Here is a 22516-nt window from a genome sequence, read left to right as displayed (position 1 = left end):
GACAGTCTGTTGACAGCCTTCCCAGAGACCCCTGCCTGACTTCAACCTCCTTTCCACCACCTGTCTTTGCTCTTAGAGTGCTTGCCTGGATCTCACATGGCATCTGTCCTTGTGATCTCTTCAGCTAGGGAACTTAGCTCACTCGTAGAATCTATTCACCTAAAGGCTGACGTTGTCCTGGTAGATACAGCTCATTGGTGGTCCCAGACCAATGAGTCACGTTCTCTCGGCCTATAGATTATTTGGATAATAGCTGTGGTGGACAGTTCCGTGTGGATTCAGGCTAACCTCACAGGCAGCACCTTGTCTCAAGCACCTTGTCTCAAGCACTGAGTTCTCTTTCTGCCTGTGAGGTCCTCTGGTATTAGAAGCCCTTCTTGGCATCCTTAAAGGTGCAGCTTTTATCCTTCACGGCAACCCTCACCCAGTGGAGGATGAGATCTGCAGATGAATCATCCAGCATCCCTTCCAACATCTGAACAATTCTGGAGGCTTTTTGCAATCTTCTCAAGGTCTCCCTGTGGCAGTCAAGCCTCCATCACACACAGAAATGGCCTTCATAACACTTCCATCTCTCTCTCTCTTTCCACACCCTCACTCCTGCTCCCTTACATCACTTTCCAAATAAACTACCCACCCAAGTTCATGTCTTAGACTCTAATGGAAGAATCCAAACTAACACATGGTCCCAGCCAAATGCCAAGCTCAGTTCCAAGAAACAATATGTTTCTTTGAGAGAATGTCATATGTGCCGCCTATAGTCCTTCAGCTGAACTGCTGGCTTGGGCAAAAAGGACTTTGTAGATCTGTATGGTGTCTGAAAAGGAATTGGAAGGAGAGAGCATGAACAGGGAGGATTAGGATTTTTATTTCTCTGTTTTTAATAAACCTTAATAGGCACCATTTCAGCCACTTGAAAAGTTGGCTCTTGCCTCTTGATTCAGCACTCATAAGTTTTGGTTCTTGTCCTGGAAGATGGGGCTGCTGTGTTCCAACTGTAGTGACAGTGCAGCTTCGTGTCCCTCCTGGGCTCAAATTTGAGAACTCCCTGAGAAAACAGTCCACCTCCTGGCAAACTCATGTAGCTGAATAGCACCAATTTGCTGACTTATTCAGTAGCCAGAACGGAAATGAGATATCCATTGTTTTTCTGGGGTTAGTTGTTTTATTTTCTTTCATTTTAAACGTATTTATGGCTTTGCTCTTTTCGGGACTTTTAGAAAATGAAATGGACATCTTTCTTCACTCTGCAGTAGGAGCTCAGAAGAAAACAGAACATGAGGGTCTCAAAACCCTGGGTCCCTAAGGGTGCATTGCCCTCTTTTCATTCACATTTTAGCAAGAGGGAAAATAGGTCTTTGGTGAGGTAGAGATAAACACAGATCTAGAAAAAAAATCTAATCCATTTCCTAAGGCTCTACTCAGATACCGCCTCCACTGTAAAACTCGTTGAGATCCCTCTTTGACAATCCCAGCACTCTTTCCTCATTTTCATAACCAACTATGTAACTCTCCCTAAGAAGAGTAAGGCCACACCTGGTGGAAGAGTTTAGATTTCACCGCTTCCTGCAATCCCAGTTTATAGGAATCTCCGTGAGCTAAGGAGATACTTTTAATTAGAACTCCTATCTTCTGAGACTCAGAGTCCTGAGTTCTGGTTCTCTGGCATTAACTTAAAGTGTGACTTTGATCAAGTTCTTCCTCTTCCCTCTATGGGAAGTGAAGGATTTGGTACAGAGGATCCCCAAGTCCCCTTGTAGAGCTGACAGTCTGTGTCTCTAATTCTAAGGGTAACAGGACTTCCCCTGTGCTGGCACATCATAGGGCATGGATTCAAATACACAGCTTTATTCTGAGATTCATAATGAGTACACATTAACAAAGTATTTGCCAAGTAGTATCCTGGGCAAGGCAACATTGTCTCTGCTTCAGGATCCCCTTCTACAAAACAGGCATAATAGATACTATGAATGAAATATTTATTATGTCTGTTTTGTAATAGCATTTACCCAAATGAACCAGTTACCCAGTTATGTCACATTATCTTCACCCACAGTTTGAAAACATCTTTAAGAAATCATTTAGGGCAATGTTGAAAGACAGAAATTCTAAAAATGGTGAAACTTTCCAAGAGAGGATGTCTTAGCAGAAAAAAAAATTAAAATACGGAATGCTTGTGGCACCTGCAGATGCTGGAGAGAATTTTAAACTATTGAGATTTAGTAATTATTTTCTTAGGGTTAATGTGGTAGTAGACTATTGGGTGGGGCAAAGTGATGTCAATACTATATTTTATAATTGTCTTTGTTAAAAGTTACAGTTTGTGGCAAAATGATAAAATTGGTGGGTCTGGGTATCTGGGGCAGGGCTATTTGGAGTTCTCTATGGATTCTGTATGATTTTTACAACTGTCCTATAAGTTTGAATTTGTTTCAAATTTAAAAGTTTAGGAAAAAAATTGTAACAAGTTATAGCAGTTGGAGTAGCTTTGAAAGAAGCACAGAAGGATTACTTATTACTGATCCCCACACCAGACTTATTCTACTTTCCCACACAATGCCCCCCAGGCACCCTCCAAACAGAAGAGACCTTCTCACTCACTGCCCTCCAAGGGAGACAAGTATGACTATAAAGTTAACATTTACGTATGAGACTTTGATCACTAACTAAATCTTTCATCACTCAATTCTATTTGTTAAATGTTGTACCTCTAATTATACTCTGAAGTGTCACAGCTCACTAGGTTTTGATAGACAGTGGACATTCTTAAATTTGAAAAGGAGAGAAATTTTAGGATGCGTGTGTATGTGCACGTGTAAATCTGAATTTCATTTTCTTTGTACATAACTGCCTGGAAGCACCAGAGTATATTGTAAAATACGTTGTTATAACTCCAAATGAATTAATTATGTCCAAATTCAAACTTGTAAAGGCACACATACGCAAACGCACACACATGCAACCTCAACTGATCTAAGTCAATGAGGCAAATGGATGAAAAAGAGGGATCGCAGGCTATAGAATAAAGCGACCTTGGTTTGAATTCTGGCCTGCAGCTCACCAAGTAGAGTTGAGATCTTGTTTCTAGCATCATGCTGCCAAGGCTTAAATCCTTATCGTACATTTGCAAGCTGTGAGATTCTGGACAAGTTACTCTTATCTCTCTCGGTCTCCAGTACCCCACTGTAAAATGGGGGCAAAAATAGTGTGTATCTCATGTTGCTATTTGAGCATTAAGTGATAAAGCACATGTAAAGAGCTTGGGACAGTTTCTAGCACATAATTAGAACTCAATTAAATATTGGTTATTATTATAATCATTGGATTAACTAGTTAGGTGGCCCTATACAAGTCACTACTCTCCCTATGGCTCAGCTTTTCCCTCTATAAAACAAATAAAATGAGATTATTGTGAGAATAAGATGCAATGATGGATAAGGAGTCATTCAGAAGAAGGCCTCGCATAAGGAGGTAGAACATCAGCTAAGCGTCCCAAGTTTAATGCCCACTGGTCAAGAAATGCTGCACACTTTGAAGCAGCCAAAGGTAAGGCCTGGAGTGGTAGCCAGCTTTATTTATTGTCAAGAGCAGCACATTCATCAACTCTCCTCATTAAAATTTGCCAATTAATGAGCAGAGGCATACCCCTTAGCAAAGGCCAGCAGCAACCTAAGCAAACTTATCAAAAATTCAAAGAGGTACAGAGTTTGGGAAAAGTTCATTCTTCCCTTAATTAACGGATCTAATTACAATCCTGACATAACAAAATGCAAGATGTGCTCTTCAAAAGACAGGGAGTCAAAGGTTTAGCAGCCCAGATAACCTTCTCCTTTGGTGCAGGCTGACCCAAATGTAGGGGAAGGGAGGAGGGAATCTTAGCATACAGTCAACAGGGTTGATGAAATGGCTTTTCGAGAAATTAAAGCTTAGCACGACACCAGAATCCCAAAGCAACAAAGGAATTGAGAGGGAATAAAAACACTCCCATACCCTGGGATGTGGTCGACCAGAGTCAAAGCTTTCATTAATCTCCCTTCTTACCAGATGTCAAAGTATATAGTTGGTGACCTTTTCTGGCTAGTTTTGAATAGCACTTTAACATCCTAAAGAGTCTGGATCTGTAATCGTTGCCTCATTTAGATAAAACCTAAAGTACAATAACACAGAATAGATATGCTATGCTAAATTGCCTCTGAAATAGCAGGTCCAGAATTTCGAACCAGTTACCACTAAGCAAAGTCTTAGAGAAAAGGCAGCCTGATCTCCAGCTCACCCATTCCAGAAACTGTTGTCTCGAGAGGGAAAGCTTGGCCTATGTTTTATGGCATACGATCGGTTTCACCAGAGTCTTCAAACAATCTGGCAACTTCAGAGTATGATTCTTTTAATGAAAGTGAGTGGATAGAATGATAGGAACTATCAAGCCTTAGTTCTTCCCATCAGTCTCAAGGTGTTAAAAGTTTTAGTAAGCAAGATTGTTTTCCACCCACAGTGTCTCAAAAAATTCTTCAGGAGTCCCTAAGTGAGAAGCACACTCTTAGATTAGAATAAACATATCACAGATTAGTTGTTACTAATCTGGAAAGCACCAAGAGTCACGCTCTTAGAGAAGAGGAAACTGGTGACCAGAGAGAATAACTCCCGTAAGGTAAAAGCAGAGCTAGAACCCTGCAGCCCACCCTCAGTGGAGTGGTATGCGTATTTCCACCCATTTAACCATGTATTTACTCAGCAAGGACTTATTGAGCATCTTTTAGTTATTGGGCTTCATTTATCCAATGGAATGTTGCTGAGTGTCCAAAGCAGACATGGTCCTACTGCTCATGGAGCTTGATTTCTAGTGGAGGAAGATGGGCAATAAAAAAATAAACAAGCAAGAAAGATGATCTAGTGTCACTGCTTACGGTAAATTAGTAGAGGCACGGGGTAGGGTCTGAGTGGCAGTTATGTTTGGGTGCTCAGGGGGACTCCCTGAGAGGTGACATTGCGGCTGAGACTTGAATGGTGCAGACGGCCATCCATGTGAAGACCAGGGAGGACACCATCAAAGCAGGAAGGAAATGCAAGGCCTAAGGCTGCTTAAAACAGCAAGCTGAAGTGTCCAGAATGAGGAAGTGAGGAAGACGATGGCCTGAGATGAAATGGGAACCACAGGCCAGGGCAGGTAGTACAGGCTTTTGCAGGTCCATGACAATAAGGTGTATGAATTTCCTCACTGGTGCAGCGGGATCCACTGGAGGGTTTTAAGCAGAGATGTGATCTGAATTTCCTCAAAAAAAATCATCCAGGCAGACATGTGGAGAATGGAAAAAGGGGGCAAGAGTGGAAGCATCAAGTCCAGTGAGGGGGCTGAAGCAGTATTGCAACTGCTTACCATTGCAGGTAAGATTTGAGCACGGAGGTGTCAGTGGATTCAGGGTATGTTTCCAAACTAGGGTCACCAGAACTTACAGATGAATGGATTAAATAGTAGAGGAGTGAGAGAAAAGAGGAAGAAAGCATCATTGGTAGGTTTTTGGCTTGAACAATTGGATAGGTGGTGCAAACTTTTACTGGGATGAGAAAAATAGAATGAAAGAAGCAAATTTGGGGATTAGAAATAGTTTTTTTTTTTTTTTTTTGGCCAAATTTGAGACGCCTAGTACATACCCGTGTGAGCTACCAATTAGGCAATTGGATAGAGAATTTTAAAAATCCGTGATTCTGGGAAGATGTTTGGATAGAGGCATCAAATTGGGAGTTGCCATCTTGGAGCTGTTATTTAGTCCCAGGATTAGATGAGGTCACCTGGGCAAAAGGGACAATTTTCCAAAGGAGCAGTCCACCCTGCTCCTTTCGAGGAGGAGCTCTGTGCTTTTTTCTCACTCACACAGCAGTTCTTGGACAGCGCTTGCGAACAGCCAAGGCAGCGTGCAACTCGCCGTCTCCGTGGATGCCGCCTGTTTGGAGACGGTGCCTCCTCCGTGTTATCAAGAGGCCCTCAGCGGTGCAAAGCAAAAACGCACACTTTCTGTGATGTGCTGCAGTGAACCCTGGTCCCCTACTCAAGTCCTTCATAAAGAAAAAGAAAAAAATCAATCCGCTTCCAGAAAACTTGAGTTTTATTTACTGTGCCCATAAGGAGGAAAAAAAGGAACCTCAGCGATCAGGGGCCCTCTTCCCTGAGAGCCTGGTGTGATGCTGCCCCCTGGTGTTCACCGCAGTTTATGACCTACCGCCCATCTGAAAAGTTTTTAAATTTGCAGTACACCTAGCTGCCTTTATTTTCGTTTAAGCTCCTTCTCCTTCTCCTCCAGCAGAGCAGGTAATTTAGAGCACTGCCCTAATTTCCTAGAAATTAGCCCTATGCATCTGCATTATAGAAACCTATATTCTCATAGAAAATGAGAGTGTTCCACATAACTTTAACTACCACCACATCATAAAGAAAAAGAAAATTGGGGGAAACCAGTTTTTTTTTTCAGCCAAATTTGATGTGCCTGTTAGACATCCATTTAAGATACAAACTAGGCAATTGGATATAGAAATATACAAATCTGAGACTCTGGGAAGATTTTGGGTGGACATTTTTTTTTTTTTTTTGCGTTAATACAATATCGCATTTACTATGTAAACATTCACTATTGGCCTCGCTTTAATTGTTCTCCTTTCCCACTACCTTGAAATTTACACTATAAATTAGACTGTCGCTATAATAAGAAAACATCTTTGCGAGAAGAAATAATCTCTTCCCCAGCCCGGGGCTGTGGGGCAGACGCCGTGTGGCACCGTGCTCACAGCTATCCTGTCTGCAGCCCAGCCACGCGGGGCCACCTGCGCCTGTGGCGGCCCAAGCCCCCAGCGGGAGGGTGAACACTCCAAAGGGGACACCCTGGAAGTCTGTGCTGATGAACCCGTGGACATCCCCAGGGGGGGCCTCGGTGAGAGCTCTGCCATGCCAGCACCCTCGGAGAAGTGGATGCACAGCCGCAGTTCAGTGGACTTGATGTCTTTTATGAAACACGGTCTAAGTGTGCAGTTTTATGACTTTCTGTGCAATTCTGGGTTTGATTCTGAGCCCGTGTTCTTACTGAGAGCAGGCCGACACTCCCGTTAAATATGTTGCTTCACTCGGAGTTGAAACCTTGAGTATTTCAGTTTCTCTTGAATAATTTAATTTCTCTTGTATCCTCTATTTTTTGCATTCCCTGAAACCAGGAATGCAAAGCCTGTCCACATTTCCATCATTGCCCACACTGAAATATAAAGGAACTGGCTCCTAATTGCGTAAGTTATAGACTGTGAGGCTGCCTGTCTGGTATTAACCATGCTTTTATTGGGTTAAAATTGGTTTAGATTCTAATTTGGGGGGAAATGTTGAACAAATGGGAAAAATCATCAAAGAATCCAAACTGATAGGAAATGGAACTTCTGTGTCCTTTGGCTGCCTTGCTGCATAGCCTGGACTTTGGCCGGGAGTCCTAAGCACCTTGGACAGTGGGTGTCCGATGCACGCAGGGTAACAGAAGGTGTCAGTCCTGAGTGCACCGCCAGGAGCCAGCAGCCCCCAGTGGGCATTTTAAAAACATATTTCTTTCCCTGTCATAAACAGTATAATTCTCAAGCAGTGATATTGATGGCTTAACAGATTTACATACCCAGTGTTCCTCTAAGATTCCCTAGGGAAAATGAAGTTGATGTGACATATGTGGCTGATTAACTAGTTTTTTTGTTTGTTTGTTTTAATGTGGGTTGCCCTGAAAGCAGAGTCTGAGACAAAGTACTTGAGTGCAGGTGATACCAGAAGCAGGTGCCTGGAACGGTGGAAGCAAAACAGGGAAGGAGGAAAAAGCACGGATAGATTATTGAGCTGTTTCCATCTGGGTCATTTGAAGCTCAGGCCCTCTGGGGAACTTCAGAGAACCCATACAGAAAGCACCTCAGAACTGCCAGGCTGAATGGTGAAAGGCTGGTGCATTTTTCAACCGAGTCCCAACCCCCTTTGGTGAAGGATTGCTCCATTGCACATCTGGGCCATGCCTGTAAGCAGTTGACTGTCTTTTCAGGGCTTTAGAAAAAAATTGTGAGGCAGAAAACCCAAAAAGGACCATGGGATACAAGCTTGAGGTGGGATGGGGGCAGAGAGTGGAGCTGTCCAGCACAAGTGAGCTGAAAAAGATGTGGCCAAGCAACAGTGTCACCTAGAAAGTCTCATCCTGAATGTAGTAGTGCAGCCTTGTTCTCAAGAAGACAATTACCATTTGCAATTGTTTGAGTTTGGCAAACTTCTCTTCCCTCTGAACCTTAATTTGTTCATCCGTTAACTGATCATAATGGTAATCATAATGAAGTGCTCTTCTAAATAATATGTGTGTTAGTAAACATGAGGTGCCTGGTGCAAGAAGAAAAACACATTAAGTTGTTATAGTATTGTTAAAATAATAATTACAAGAGTGGTATCTCATTTGCCTCACTGGTTCCCAATTTGGGGTTCACAGTTATTAGCTCCATCTTGGTCTTGCTTTCACTTGGTAGTTTCTGTTTGTTTAGACATATGGTAGTTGCTTTGGCTGGTTTCCTTTCTTCCTTCTTCCTTTATGACTCTAGCAAATACTTATCAAACTCTGTGCTTCAGGCGTTGTGTTTGCCACTCGATAATACGACTTTGCCTCTTAGACTATATTCAGCTTTCTAATCTGAAGTACTGGAAATTCACTGTTTGTATAAACACTGCCCTCAACTAACCCCTATCCTGTACCTCACAATTGCTTTAAAGTCTTTCCATGCCACACTTGATATGCAACAAATACACCAGAATTTACATCTAAATGTTGTTCTTCCTAAAGCAGTAATCTTGCAAAATTTCAAAATTTACCACTCCCCCACCCCACATGCATGTGCTTTAGATGTTATGTGACAGTTCTTCGGGTGATGAGCCAGCCAGCTGAGAATGTGTGAAAGGACAGCTTTAGAGATTTTAGAGATCAAAGAGCCTGGAGGAAGAATAGGGAGAAGCAGAGTGTGCCAGTTTGAATGTATTATGTACCCCCAAATGCCATTATCTTTGATGTAATCTTGTGTGGGCACACAGATCAGTGTTAATTAGATTGTAATTCTTTGAGTATTTCCATGGAGATGTGCCCCACCCAACTGTGGGTGATGACTCTGATTGGATAATTTCCATGGAGGTGTTGGCCCACCCATTTAGGGTGGGTCTGAGTTAAGTTACTGGAGCACTATATAAGATCAGACAGAAGGAGCAAGCTTGCTACAGCCAAGAAGGACACTTTGAAGAAAGCACAGGAGCTGCAGATGAGAGACATTTTGAAGACAGCCATTGAAAGCAGACTCTTGCTCCGGGGAAGCTAAGAGAGAACAAATATCCCAAGTGCAACTAAGAGTGACATTTTTGAGGAACTGCAGCCTAGAGAGGAACGTCCTGAGGAAAGCCATTTTGAAACCAGAACTTTGGAGCAGATGCCAGGCATTCCCATCTAACAGAGGTTTTCTGGACACCATTGGCCATCCTCCAGTGAAGGTACCCGATTGTTGATGTGTTACCTTGGACACTTTATGGCCTTAAGACTGTAACTGTGTAACCAAATAAACCCCCTTTTATAAAAGCCAATCCATCTCTGATGTTTTGCATTCTGCAGCATTAGCAAACTAGAACACAGAGGAACCCAGGGCTTACTTAACCTAGGCTCCTACGAGGGGCAGGGAGTTGGGGGGGCATGGAGTACATGCGGGTCCCAGGTTCTTGACTTATTGAAACCCAGACAGATTAGGGAGGGCTTTCCTGTGGATACTGGGGATTGGTAGTTTTAATCTATCTGCCACAAAAAGCAGAAGCAAGGGCCTTTGGGAGAATCTAGGGGCAGCTCTTTTCATCCAAACCACATAGAAATAAAGGCCTTAGTAGTTGCAGTAACCCAGGGCAGGGTTGCCAAGGGTGGTCACTCAGAAGGCGGACTTATGACTAGGGTGGGTGTGCCAGTTTGAAACTGCTATGGACCCCAGAAGAGCTATGAACTTTTAACCCAATCTTGTTGGGTGGAATCTTTTGACTGAGTGTTTCCATGGAGATGTGTCTCACCCAACTGTGGGTGAGGCCTTTGACTGAATTATTTCCATGGAAATGTGGACCCTGCCCATTTGAGGTAGGTCTTAATTAGTTCACTGGAGTATTTAAGAGAGCTCAAGAGCTGACACAGGAGCTGATGCTTGGAGATGCTTGGAGAAGCAGACTGAAGGACATTTGGAGATGCTAAGCTAAGAGATGAAGTCCAGAGTTTACCCCAGAGAAGCTAACAGAGGACCCCCAGATGCTTAGAGAGAAATGCCCTGGGAGAAAGAAGCAAAGATGTACAGGAGCTGAGAGGGAGAGAAGCGGAGACAGAAGCCCAGAGACATTTTGGAGAAAGCTATTTTGAAACACAATCCAGGAGCAAAGAACCAGCAGATGCCAGCCACATGCTTTTCCAGCTGACAGAGGTGTTCCGAATGCTATCAGCCATTCTTAACTGAAGGTATCCTCTTGTTGATGCCTTAGTTTGGACACTTTTATGGCCTTAGAACTGTAAATTTGTAACCTAATAAATCCCCTTTATAAAAGCCAGTCCATTTGTGTGTTTTGTATAACAGCAGCTCTAGCAAACTGGAACACCAGGCAAGAAGATGAGGCATCAGCTATAATTTATTTTATGCAATTACAGCATACATTTAGGAAACAATACAGAGTTATATTACTTTTCATGTATTTGGAGACAAAAACGGTTTTTGCTTTATTCGTGGGTATACACAAAAACACAGTGAAGTTACATAAGACCATATCTTATTCTTTTGCCACCCCATCTCATAGCTAACCAAGTTCCTTTCATTTAGAAGGTGTACAATAAGTATTAGCTACTGTGTTCAGCCATTTATCAAATATTTTCAGCATGTACTATAAGCTAATTGATGCTGTAAGTGCTGAAGAAGGACACAAAGGTGATTAAAATATGATTTATGATCTCAAGATCACTATGCTCTAATATAGATGATACTAAATGCCTCTTGCTATAAGGATGTGTGTGATGCATCTATCCTCACTAGAAGACAATAGAATCCTTTAGATAAGAACCTAATTTGTGTTCTTATCCCCCAAGGCACTTAGTAGGCACTTAATAAACATTGGTAGGAGGAAAGGAAGGGAATAGCGAACTCAGTTGTTTCAGAGGAAAGACAATTAAATATACTACAAAAGGGTCTTAGGTAGGTTTTAGTGAAGAAATTGAGTTGAAAGATAGGTAAGATTTCCAGAGACAAGAATGTGAAAGCAGGAAGGCATCCGGAACAGTGTGAGAAAAGAGAGCATCTAAAGAGAGCATCAGGAACCCCTTACACACACCTCGGGATAAGAGTATGCAATATGGTGAGAATTTAGAGAATTTTAGAGGGAACAGTGGAAGAGAAAGCTAGAAAAAATTTTTTGACCAATTAGATAATTGATGGGGCTCTACTTTATCATTAACAGCAATTATCACAACACGGTTGGAGGAAGATTTATACTTCATTATCTACCAGAGAAAAGTTATGTTTTGCTTTACTTTGGAGGGGTCATTTTCCAGAACAGTGATTCCTATGATTTAGGCCACAAGTTCACAGAAAGAGCTATCTTATATTACACAGAAGTAGTCTCTAGATTGAATAAACAACATTTGATATGAAATTTTAATAAAGAACCGAATTCACTTAAGAGTTGTTAAAATTTTTTTTCTCGAACAGTGACGGACATAAATATTACCATCATCTTCGCTAAACAGCTCCAGAGATGGGCAATTGGAAAACGCAAAAGAGACCCTCAGTTTTCCTGGACACCAAGGTCAATGTAATTTGGGAAGAGGGAACTAATGCAATCAAGTTCCCTTTTTCTTCAACGTCAACAATAACCACTCTCTGTCAGGCACTGCTTTTGGAGAATGGATCGAAGGAGAATGGATTGGAAACTGGAAGACCAGTTAGGCAACTAGGGCAGTAATTTAGGTAAGAGATGAATGCTTGAAGGCAATGCTGGAAAGGATAAAGAAGAGAAAGCAGATTTGAGAGACTATGTACGGGTATCAGTAAAATAAAAAAGAACTAAGTAGACAAGATCAATTGGATGTAGAGATGAGACATAGACTGAGCATATCTCCTGCGTTTGTACCTTGGGCCACCAGGTGACTCGTGATGTCTTTTTCTGCATATGTCTGCACGCCAGTGTGTGTTGAAAGGTGAGACAGTGTGATAGATGGTGAGTTCAGTTTTCTTGAATTGGGAGTATTTGGAACGTCCAGGAGAGATAATTCCAGTACATCTTATCTGCAACAGGCCGTACCTGCAGCTGTGCCACTTTGGATTCAAGTGGGACCTTAATAACACTTTTACAAACAAAGTTTGAATATTCAGAGACGGAAGAGTTGTTTTCCTCAATAAATACAAGCGAAAAGTTTTCACTGTAAGTGAAATAAGTCAGAATATCTCCAGAATACAGCTAGTTGCCTCCTCCTACACCAGGGATTAGCGCATCTTGAAGAGGGGAAGGAGAGGAAATGGAGAGAGGGAAAGAAGGGGAGGAATTGGGGAGGATACAGTACTTTTGTGGAGTGTTAGGAGAAGCTTCCTGAGAAAGCATCTTGAAATGGGCCCCAAGGATGAGCAGATTCATGTAATCCATGGACTAGATCACTTGGGACACCCTAGTAAGACCCTTTATAACTCCAGATGTATCTAGATATGGGTGTTACAACTCCCTTAAAACTTTCTTTTGTAAAAATACAACTTGAAAATTTGAAAAATACTCATCAACAAATAATTCTCTGGAGGAGCTGGAAAATCACCTTCCTCCAGCTGGTGCCTTACTCCATTAATGATTTGTATGCATGTGAACAAAAGGTTCAGTGCTTCTATTAATTACCTAAGAAATGATTAATCTCCTTTTCCACTCTGGAATTAGGGAATTGGGAGGTAGATCGCCAAAGCCTTCTCTTTATTACAGATAGCATAATAAGTTTCATTCCTTGTACACTCATCATGTACAAGTTTTCTTTCTTCTCTAGTTTTCTCTCTGTCCACATTCTGTGCACCAATCTAACACACTGGGAAGAGATGAAATCCACATTCAACTTGGTTTTTGCTCAAATCCTGGAGTGAGGTAGAAAGGGTGGGTCCCAAACTTTCTAAGCCAGGGCACATGTTGGGGTAACCATAATCTTCAGTTAAAGCATGGAAACATCTCCTTCTCCCTACATTCACCCATAGTATCCCCTGCACAAACACTTCAACTAAATTGGCCACAAAATCCTCAAAGTCACAGCCTTTTTTTCTTAATACCACTCAACTTATCTACTTTGCCTGTAATTGGGGCTTAACTTTAATGGCCTCCAGCCTTGCAATTCATCTTCCTATTTATGACCTGATTTCTCTATTCAACTGTAATTTGGATTTTCCCCACCTTTATTGCCCTATGCCAATATCCCACTAGATACATCACTGCTCTTAGGGCACTCTATCATATTCCAGCTGACAACATGAAGGACTTTCTGGAAAGTTCACTCCAAAGTATGTGATGCTGAATAGTATTTAACAGGATATTCAAATAGGAGCTAAGTACAAAATCTCATCAAAATCAGTTATAGGTGGGGTCCATCCTCTCTGACTCATGGGCCTGTGAAACCTGGAAAACAAGCCATTTGTTTTCAATATACAATGGAACAAGCATAGGATAAATATTTCCATTCCAGAAGGGAAAAATTGGAAGGAAAACAGGGGTCACGAGTCCAAACCCCGCAGAGTAAACGCCATTAGAACTCAAGGTCTGAGAGTCATCTCTAGAACAATGCTTTACCCTGTGGGCATGCTGGAGCAATTGTGAATGCTCGCCCTGAACGCTGGGGTGCTGGCCCCACCCTCTCCCTAGAGCATCAGAATGGCAGCTTGGCTGTCTGTGAATGCCAGGGCAAGGGCCTCCCATCTCCAAACACTGGGGTGGCAGCACTCTCCCTGAACAACAGGGCTCAAGGTCTACCTCCCCAAGTGCCAGGGTAGATGGCCAAGCACAGAGGCCGACATGCCCCTTCCACACACGTGGGTCGGCTCACTATCTTCGCCTGAGATCTCTTCCATCCAGACCTCGGCTTCCATGGTTCTGCCCCTGAAGCCATTCTTCCTTCAATTCATCCCTCCTCTGTTCCTTTTAGGCAGTGCTTCTGTCCACACAAATTTCACAAAAACCTTGTCAGCTTTGCATGCAGTTTAAGAGGGTCCAAACCATCACACAAAAGAACTTTCCACAGATCCTTTCTGGATAACTGCATTTATAATCTGACTTCCACTGCGATGGCTGACCGGACCCACATTCAGGCACACCCTCTTTAGCACAGGGTTGTTCAATTAAACCCTCAGATGGGCCCATGTTCTCTGGGGACTCCCACCCTGGAAGTTCAGGGAGGTCCCTAATAAAGCCACTAGTCCTAGTCTCACAGCATGCTACCTACGCAGGCTTAGAACTTTCAAAATCATCGGTTGCTGCTTCCTTTGTGCTTAAAAGTTAATTCTCAGTTTATCCCTTTCCTCTTACGTTTTACTATAAGCTGAAGGGAGAAACCAGGCCGCACCGTCTACACTTAACGTGTAAAAATCCTCAGCTAAATAGCCAAGTTCATCACATCCAAGTTCCACCTTCCGTCCAACATCAGAACACAACTTCACCAAGTTCTCTGCCACTTTATAACAAGGATTGCCTTTCTTCCAGTTTCCAATAATACATTCATCAGTTCCTGCTCAGGCCTCATCAGAAGTACCTTTAACATCCATATTTCTACCAACATTCTGTTCATGACAAATTATGTGTTCTCTAAGACAGTACAAACTTTCTTTACAGATCACCACTCATTTTTGAGCCCTGACAATTCTTCCTGCCTCTACCCATTACCCAATTCCAAAGCTGTTTCCATATTTTTAGCTATTTGCAATAGAAGCCCTCCACTTTTCTGGTACCAAAAACTGGATTACTTTCCGGGCTGCTAAAATGAATATGGTACAATGGGTTGGCATAATAACAGGAAATGATCGGCTCACAGTTTCAGAAGCTAGAAGGCTTGCTTCCTCCCAGGGTCAGTATCTTCTGGCAGGCTAGCAATCCCTGGGTGTCCTTGACTTTCTTGTCACATAGCAATGCACATGGCGATGCCTTCTCCTTTCCCCACCAGGCTCTGCTGACCACTGGCTCCATCCTGTGGCTTCCTCTCTCTATGTCTGAATTTCACTTTTCTCATAAGTTGCTCCAGTAATCCTGATTAAAGCTGAAGTAACACCTTCAAGATGTCTTATTTATAACATGTCCACAACCACTAGAATGCAGACCAAGACCAAGACCACGTCCAAATCATGCAACTCAATCCATCACAGGCCACTATGTGTTTTATATCTGCATTTTGGGAAGGAAAAGGTTGGGGTAACACAGAGGTACTTTTTAAAAATATACCCCAGGATGGCTGTGTTGAATTGAAAGAGTGATTCTGGAATGTCTGACCCCAGCTCAAGAAGGCCCTTGGCTGATGCATCAATCAGCGTGAAGCACTGAGCCTCGGGGGCGGGCAGGCGTGGGAATGGGAATTCTGTACCCATAATCCACAAAGTGAACATTTTCCTAACAATAACACAGTGGTTTCAGAAGCAATTTAAAAAAACAAGACTCTCTCCCCCAAATTCCAGAGCTTGTCTGATTTTTGTCAGCAACAAAAGAATCCAGCTCCAAAGGCAGGTTGCATCTCTGAATATTAAAACTCCCACCTTGGGAAAATTTTTAAGCCTTCAGATAACTCCTTTTAAAGTTATAAATGAAAGTCACTCAACAGACTACAATGCTCATGGGCCCCTTTTATCTACTGAAGAAAAACAACAGAGTGAAAATTTAAGAGCCAGAGACCAAATTCCTGACCTTGAGTGACCTTCCACACCACATCTGGCCCAAACCAAGATATGGAGCTAAAAGCCCTAACTATTAGCAACAGCAAACTATGCAATTTGATGATATAAAGAAACCCATCAAGGGAGAACAAAACGGCTGGATCATATTATTCATAGAACTCTTAGAGTTTAAAAAGAGCCTACATTTGCCTTCAGCTAAGTCCTTTCATGCTCAAATCAACCGTCCACCCTCCCCTCCTGCCCACAGAACAAGAAATTCCAGGACCAAAGTGCTCTACTGGAGTTGGACTATCCTAATGGGTTTATTATTTGTCTGCTTAGAACTGCATGGGTGAACCCCTAAATCACTCCCTCCCCTAGCTCTATCACTGTGATTTTTTTTCCTTTTCTGTGATGGTTATTATTGTGCTGCATTGAGACATTTTCATCCCCATATTCAATATGGACCCCTGTGCTCCCCCACCCCAGCTGTATTTCCCATGCAGGCCAACTATGAAACTTTCTGAATTACCACCAAATCCTATCATCAACGGTCTCATGCCCAAAACTGCCACAGCAAGGATGCACCACAGCAGTTTGTGGCATTTTCCCCAGGACTCCCCCAAATTGCTATCTTCTTACTCAAATTTCCTTTGCTCTACCTTATTTTCTCCCCTAACTCCTGCCCATAAGCATTAGCTTCCCATTCTCAGGCACTCATTATGTGCCTGGCACTATACTAGATGTTTTAAAAATACAATTTTATTTAATCCTCACAGCAACCCAATAAGAAAAGTATCATTACCTCTATATTACAAGGAAAACCAAAGCTAGAGAATTTTAATAACTTATTAAAAAATCACAACAGTAAGGGGCAGATTTAGTCCCAAGTCTATCTGACCCCCAAACCATTTTTATGACACAGGATGAAACACCAAAATGTTAACAGCAGTTATTTCTAGAATATATGATGGCTAATTGCATATCTTTCTTAATTCTTGTCTGTATTTTTTAATATTTAAAATTGGATATACAAGATGGAATAACAGGGATTGTCTTTACTTTCACCTCTGAAAAAACAGACAAAATATATGAAACAAAAGTTTTCAAGACACCAGACGTCAGGCAATGAAAGACAGTGACCTCTGAGAGAGGAAACAAATGAGGTGAGCCCTCTGACTGCTCCAATATATTGCCTTAAGGCAGTTTCCAAGCTTCTGTACAGGGAGGGGGAAACCAGGCAGAACCTGATGGAGTCCCTGAATTGAGGAGATAAAGCTAAGAGTCCACTGAGGCCAGAGTGGTTAGAGTTCACATAACAGAGAACCGGTGAGAAGGGAGCTTCACAGAGAGGAAACTCCAGAGATCTGCAGAGGGTAGCCCTCAAGTATTTCACAAGGACTGATTGATGCATGCTTGTGAAGAAACTAGCCAGGCCCGTAAAAGAACCACCCAAAAAGATGAAAAGCAACAGTACCCAGTGTTCAAACAGGGCTGGGAATAGTGCCAGTTCCCACCAGCCAGGCTAGAAAACCACATGACTCACAGGTCACTGGGTAGAGTTCACAATGGGGTCATGCCTCAGTAGTGGGAAATACTTATCCCTAACTGAGCTCTAATAAATCTTAAAAAGCAACATTCAAAAGGATCAAACTACCTCCAGATAATGTAAATATGCCCCAGAGAAACCTGAAAAATAATTATAGGAATTCAAAAAATATCCAGCACTCAGCAAGGTAAAATCTACAATGTCTGACACCCAATCAAAAATTAGCAGAGAAGCAAAGTAATAAAATGAAATCATAATGAAGAGAATAATCAATCAGTCAATCAAAACTGACCCAGAACTGAAGCAGATGATAGATTTAGCAGATAAGGGCATTAAAAGAGTTATTAAACCTGAACTCCATGTGGTCAAAACATGAAACACAGACAAAATATATTACAAAGAACCAAATCAAACTTTTTGAGGTGAAAAATATAATGCTTGAGATGAAAAATACATTGGATGGGATTAATGGCAGATTAGATATTAAAGAAGAAAAATCCAGTGAACTTGAAGGTATGGCAGTAGAAACTATTCAAAATGAAATACTGAGAGAGAAAGAATACTATATAATTAAGAGGGGCTGTGAACTTTGGGACAACTTCAAGCAGCCTAATATATGGGTAGTTGAAGTCCCTGTGCCAGTTCGATGTATTAGGTCCCCCAAAACGCCATTACCTTTGATGCAATCTTGTGTGGGCAGACATATTAGTGTTGATCAGATTTTGGAATCCTTTGGGTGTTTCCATGGAGATGTGATTGAATCCACTGTGGACAAGACCTTTGGTTGGATAATTTCCATGGAGGTGTTGACCCACCCATTCAGGGTGAGTCTGAATTAAATTACTGGAGCACTATATAAGCTCAGACAGAAGGAGCAAGCTTGCTACAGCCAAGAGGGATACCTTGAAGAATGCACTGGAACTGAGAGAGGAGCTTCAGCTTACAGGGACATTTTGGAGATGGCCTTTGAAAGCAGACTTCTGCTCCAGAGAAGCTAAGAGAGGACAAATGCCCCAAGAGCAACTAAGAGTGACATTTTTGAGGAGCTGAAGCCTAGAGAGGAATGCCCTGGGAGAAAGCCATTTTGAAACCAGAACTTGGAGCAGACGCCAGCCATGTGCCTTCCCAGCTAACAGAGGTTTTCCAGATGCCATTGGCCATCCTCCAGTGAAGGTACCCAATGTCGATTCATTACTTGGACACTTTATGGCCTTAAGACTGTAACTCTGTAACCAAATAAACCCCCTTTTGTAAAAGCCAATCCATTTCTGGTGTTTTGCATTCTGGCATCATTAGCAAACTAGAACAGTCCCCAAAGGTGGAGATGGGGAGAAAAAAATAGTTAAAGAAATGATGTCAAATTGTTCCAAATTTGATGAAAACTATAAGCCCACATATCCAAGAAGTTCAAATGAACCCTATGCATAAGAAACATGAAATATATATATTCCACAAAGGTATACCATAATCAAATTGCTCAAACCAGTGGTAAAGAGAAAATCTTAAATTTGGCCAGTGGGGAGACAGGGCATGTTATAAAAAGAAAAACAAAGATAAGGATGACAGAAGATTTCTGCTTAGAAAATCATCTTTAAATATCTTTAAAGTACTGTAAGAAAAAAATTTTCAAACCAGAATTCTACACCTAGCAAAAATATCTTTTAAAATTGACAGGAAAACATGGATGAACCTTGAATATATCATATTAAGTAAAAGAAGCCAGTCACAAAAGACCACATATTTTATGATTCCATTTATATGAATTGTCCAAAATAGACAAATCTATAGAGACAGAAAGTAGATCAGTGGTTTCTTAGGGCTGGGTGTTAGGTGAATAAGAGGATAATAGCTAAAGAATATGGGGTTTGTTTTCAAAGCAATGAAAATGTTCTAAAATTGATTATAGTGATAGTTGAACTTATCTGTGAATATACTATATGCCATAGCATCATACACTATAAACAGGTAAATTGTATAGTGAGTAATATCTCACTAAAGCTGTATTTAAAAAATGAAAGGAGAAATAAAAAAGTTTTCAGAAGTGCAAAAGCTGAAAGTAATCACATCACCAGCAGACCCATACTACACATAAAAGGAAATCCTTCAGGCAGAAAGAAAATACCAAATAAAAATGTGGATCTGCACAAAGGAAGAATGAAGAACACCTGAAATGATAACTGCAAAGGTAAATATGTGATTTTTTTCTTCTTATTTGAATCTCTTTAAAAGATAACTATTGAAAAAGAAATAACCTATTATGGGGTTTGTAATACATGTGTAAGTAAAAGTATGACAATACAGTGCAAACGCTGGGAAGGGAGAAATGGAAGTATATCATAATAAGAGTCATATACTATACATGAAGTGATATATCATTTGAAAGGAGACTGTTAATTTAAGATTTATACTATATGCCATAGAACAACCACTAAAATAACACAACAAAGGGTTATAGCTCTTAGCAAAGGAAATAAAATGGCATCTTAAAAATAAGCCAGAAGAAGTCATAAAAAGAGGAAAAATAAAACAAAGAACATGTTAGACAAATATAAAACAAATAGCAAAACGACAGACTTAAACCTAACCACATTAAGTGAAAATGGTCTAAATACTCCAATTAAAGACAGAGATTGTCCGACTGGATAAAGAGCAAGACCCAATTATATGCACAAAGATAGACAAATAGATCAAAGGAACAGAATAGAGAGTCCAGAAACAGACCCATAGGTATAGGGACAACTGACTTTTTATAAAGATGCTAAGGCAACTCAGCGAAGAAGACAGTCTTTTAAAGAAATGGAGATGGAAATATTGGATATCCATATGCAAAAAACGTTTGTTTGTAGTGCCCTAATTTCAAAGCATCCTGTGTGTTCAAACAGCAGTGGAACAGACAGCCAAATGATCATAAACAGCCAAAAGCTGCAGAATCTTTAAAGTAATATTAAACCAGTACAGCTTCTAAACCTCCTTGGGACAAGACCACTCAAATCTTGTTTGAGGAAGACAATGAGAGGTGGAAGTGACCAGAATGAGAAACGGGCTGAATACTGAGTACAATCCAAAAGACTGTTTTGCAACACACGCAGCTGCCTGGAGAGAGCGAGGCGATGTCCTGCGACAGAGTCGCCCCCGGGAGGAGCAGCGGATGCCGCCCAGGCCTCGGCTCTTAGGGAGGAGCAGGCGGGAAGACGGCGGACGACCCCAGTGCTGCCGACAGGAACGTGGAGATCTGGAAGATAAAGAGGATCATCAAGAGCTTGAAGGCGGCCTAGCGGTGAGCGCTGCATCCGGCCCCCGGGTGTCCTCCTGGTTTCCGGACCCCTCAGGCTGGCCACCCCCAAACTCACCCCCACTCCCACCCCCCGCCGCTCGCGTGGCCGCCTGGTGAGAACCAGGTACTCGCCAGCTCCGGCCTTCTGGAGCTCTGGGTAGGGTAGCTCCTGACTCAGGGACGAGGGTCTGCACAGTTGGCTCGAGAAGGGGCCCTTCCCAGACTTGGAACATTAGCACAAGCGTGATTTCATGAATCATTCCTCCCAAAGACCAGATTTCATGAGTCACAAAAATGTTAGCAGATGAATTTGGAACTGCTTCCAACATTAAGCCATGAGTAAGCCACCTTTCAGTCCTCGGAGCCATTACATCTTTCCAACAAAGACTCAAACTTTATAAGGAAGTACCACCACTGTTTACTGTGAAACAATTTTAATGGAAGAAAGAAAGGAAAAGAGAGTCGACAATGACTTTGAGCTTTCAAACCAATTAATACATCATTGTATTTGTGTGACTACAAATTTCATACAGAGGCTCTTACAGCACTACTTGCAGATGATATTATTATGTAACATTATTATTACAGTAGTAGTGGTGCAACTTTTGGTGCATTCCAAGGAAACACAAGAGAAGTTCTGCACAAATTCACTCTGGATCCCCTAAAGAAACAACAGAGGAGGTCAGTCTCCTTTGCATTTTGCCCGTTTAATAATGGAAAAATGACAGAACTATGTCCAGAAAGTGGCTGAGACTGCTGTGCAGCTGTTTATTTCTGGGGACAAAGTGAGTGTGGCTGCTCTCATTTCAGCTGGAGCAGCTGACTTTAAAACTGAACTGAGGCAATCTGATATGTTTCATCAGGGGTGGCAATCAAAAGTTTTAAAATTAGTTGCTATCTCCTATGGTGGTGAAAATGGATTCAACCAAGCTATTGAGTTATTTACTGGAGTTCTTTCTCTCCAATATGAAATTTATTCAAGAGAAAAAATTAATAGGATGATATTTTGAGGAAATCAGCCAAGGCATGGGCAAGTACTGTTTTGGAGTTGAAGATACGCTAAAGGTTTTGGAAACAGGAGCTGTAGAGATTCTAATAGTCTATGAAAATCTGGATATAATGAAATATGTTCTTCATTGCTAAGGCAGAAGAGGAGAAAATTCTCTAGTTCCAGAACAAGAGGATGAATTTCATTTCACAGACAAAGAGAAAGGACAGGAACATAAGCTGATTGAGAGCATGCCCCTGCTGGAGTGGTTTGCTAATAACTGTAAAATATTCAGAGCTACTTTGAAAATTGTAACAGACAAGTCACAAGAAGGATCCCAGTTTGTGAAAGGATTTGGTGGAATTGGAGGTATCTTGTGGTACTGAGTAGATTTCCAGAGAATGGAATACCAAGGAAGAGCTGGTGAATTCTTTGACCTTGATGACTACTAGGTAGTTGACATGGGTCCGACAAACTGTGCCTCACCCTCCAGCATCCACCCAAGGAGCATACCTGTGGTGGAATCCAAAAGGATTCCTGCCATACAACTGGAACATTTCCAGAACATAATCCATGAGCACTGGACAGTGAAAAGAAAACCAAAATAAAACTAGACCCAACCCTACACTTTGGTTTGTCATGATGTCAGCACAGCAGCCTATGACTAAATTCCTAAATGCCACTTGAGGTTAATTTTAAAAAGAATCCCAGTTTTTACTTTTACTCAATGGTAAAATTGGTTGTTCTTGTATTTCATGGAAAAAAAATGATTTTTTAACCTTTGTACATAGGAGCA

At 41.7% G+C, this 22516-nt stretch overlaps 1 pseudogene; it reads left to right on the top strand.

The window, feature by feature from the left end:
• The first annotated feature begins 19628 nt into the window (after positions 1–19628).
• LOC119518386 lies at positions 19629–22172 on the top strand (annotated as a pseudogene).
• Positions 22173–22516: the final 344 nt, after the last annotated feature.

The sequence above is a fragment of the Choloepus didactylus genome, chromosome 22, assembly GCF_015220235.1.
Source record: "Choloepus didactylus isolate mChoDid1 chromosome 22, mChoDid1.pri, whole genome shotgun sequence".
Taxonomy (NCBI): Eukaryota; Metazoa; Chordata; class Mammalia; order Pilosa; family Megalonychidae; genus Choloepus; species Choloepus didactylus.
This window is presented reverse-complemented; position numbering and strand designations above follow the sequence as displayed.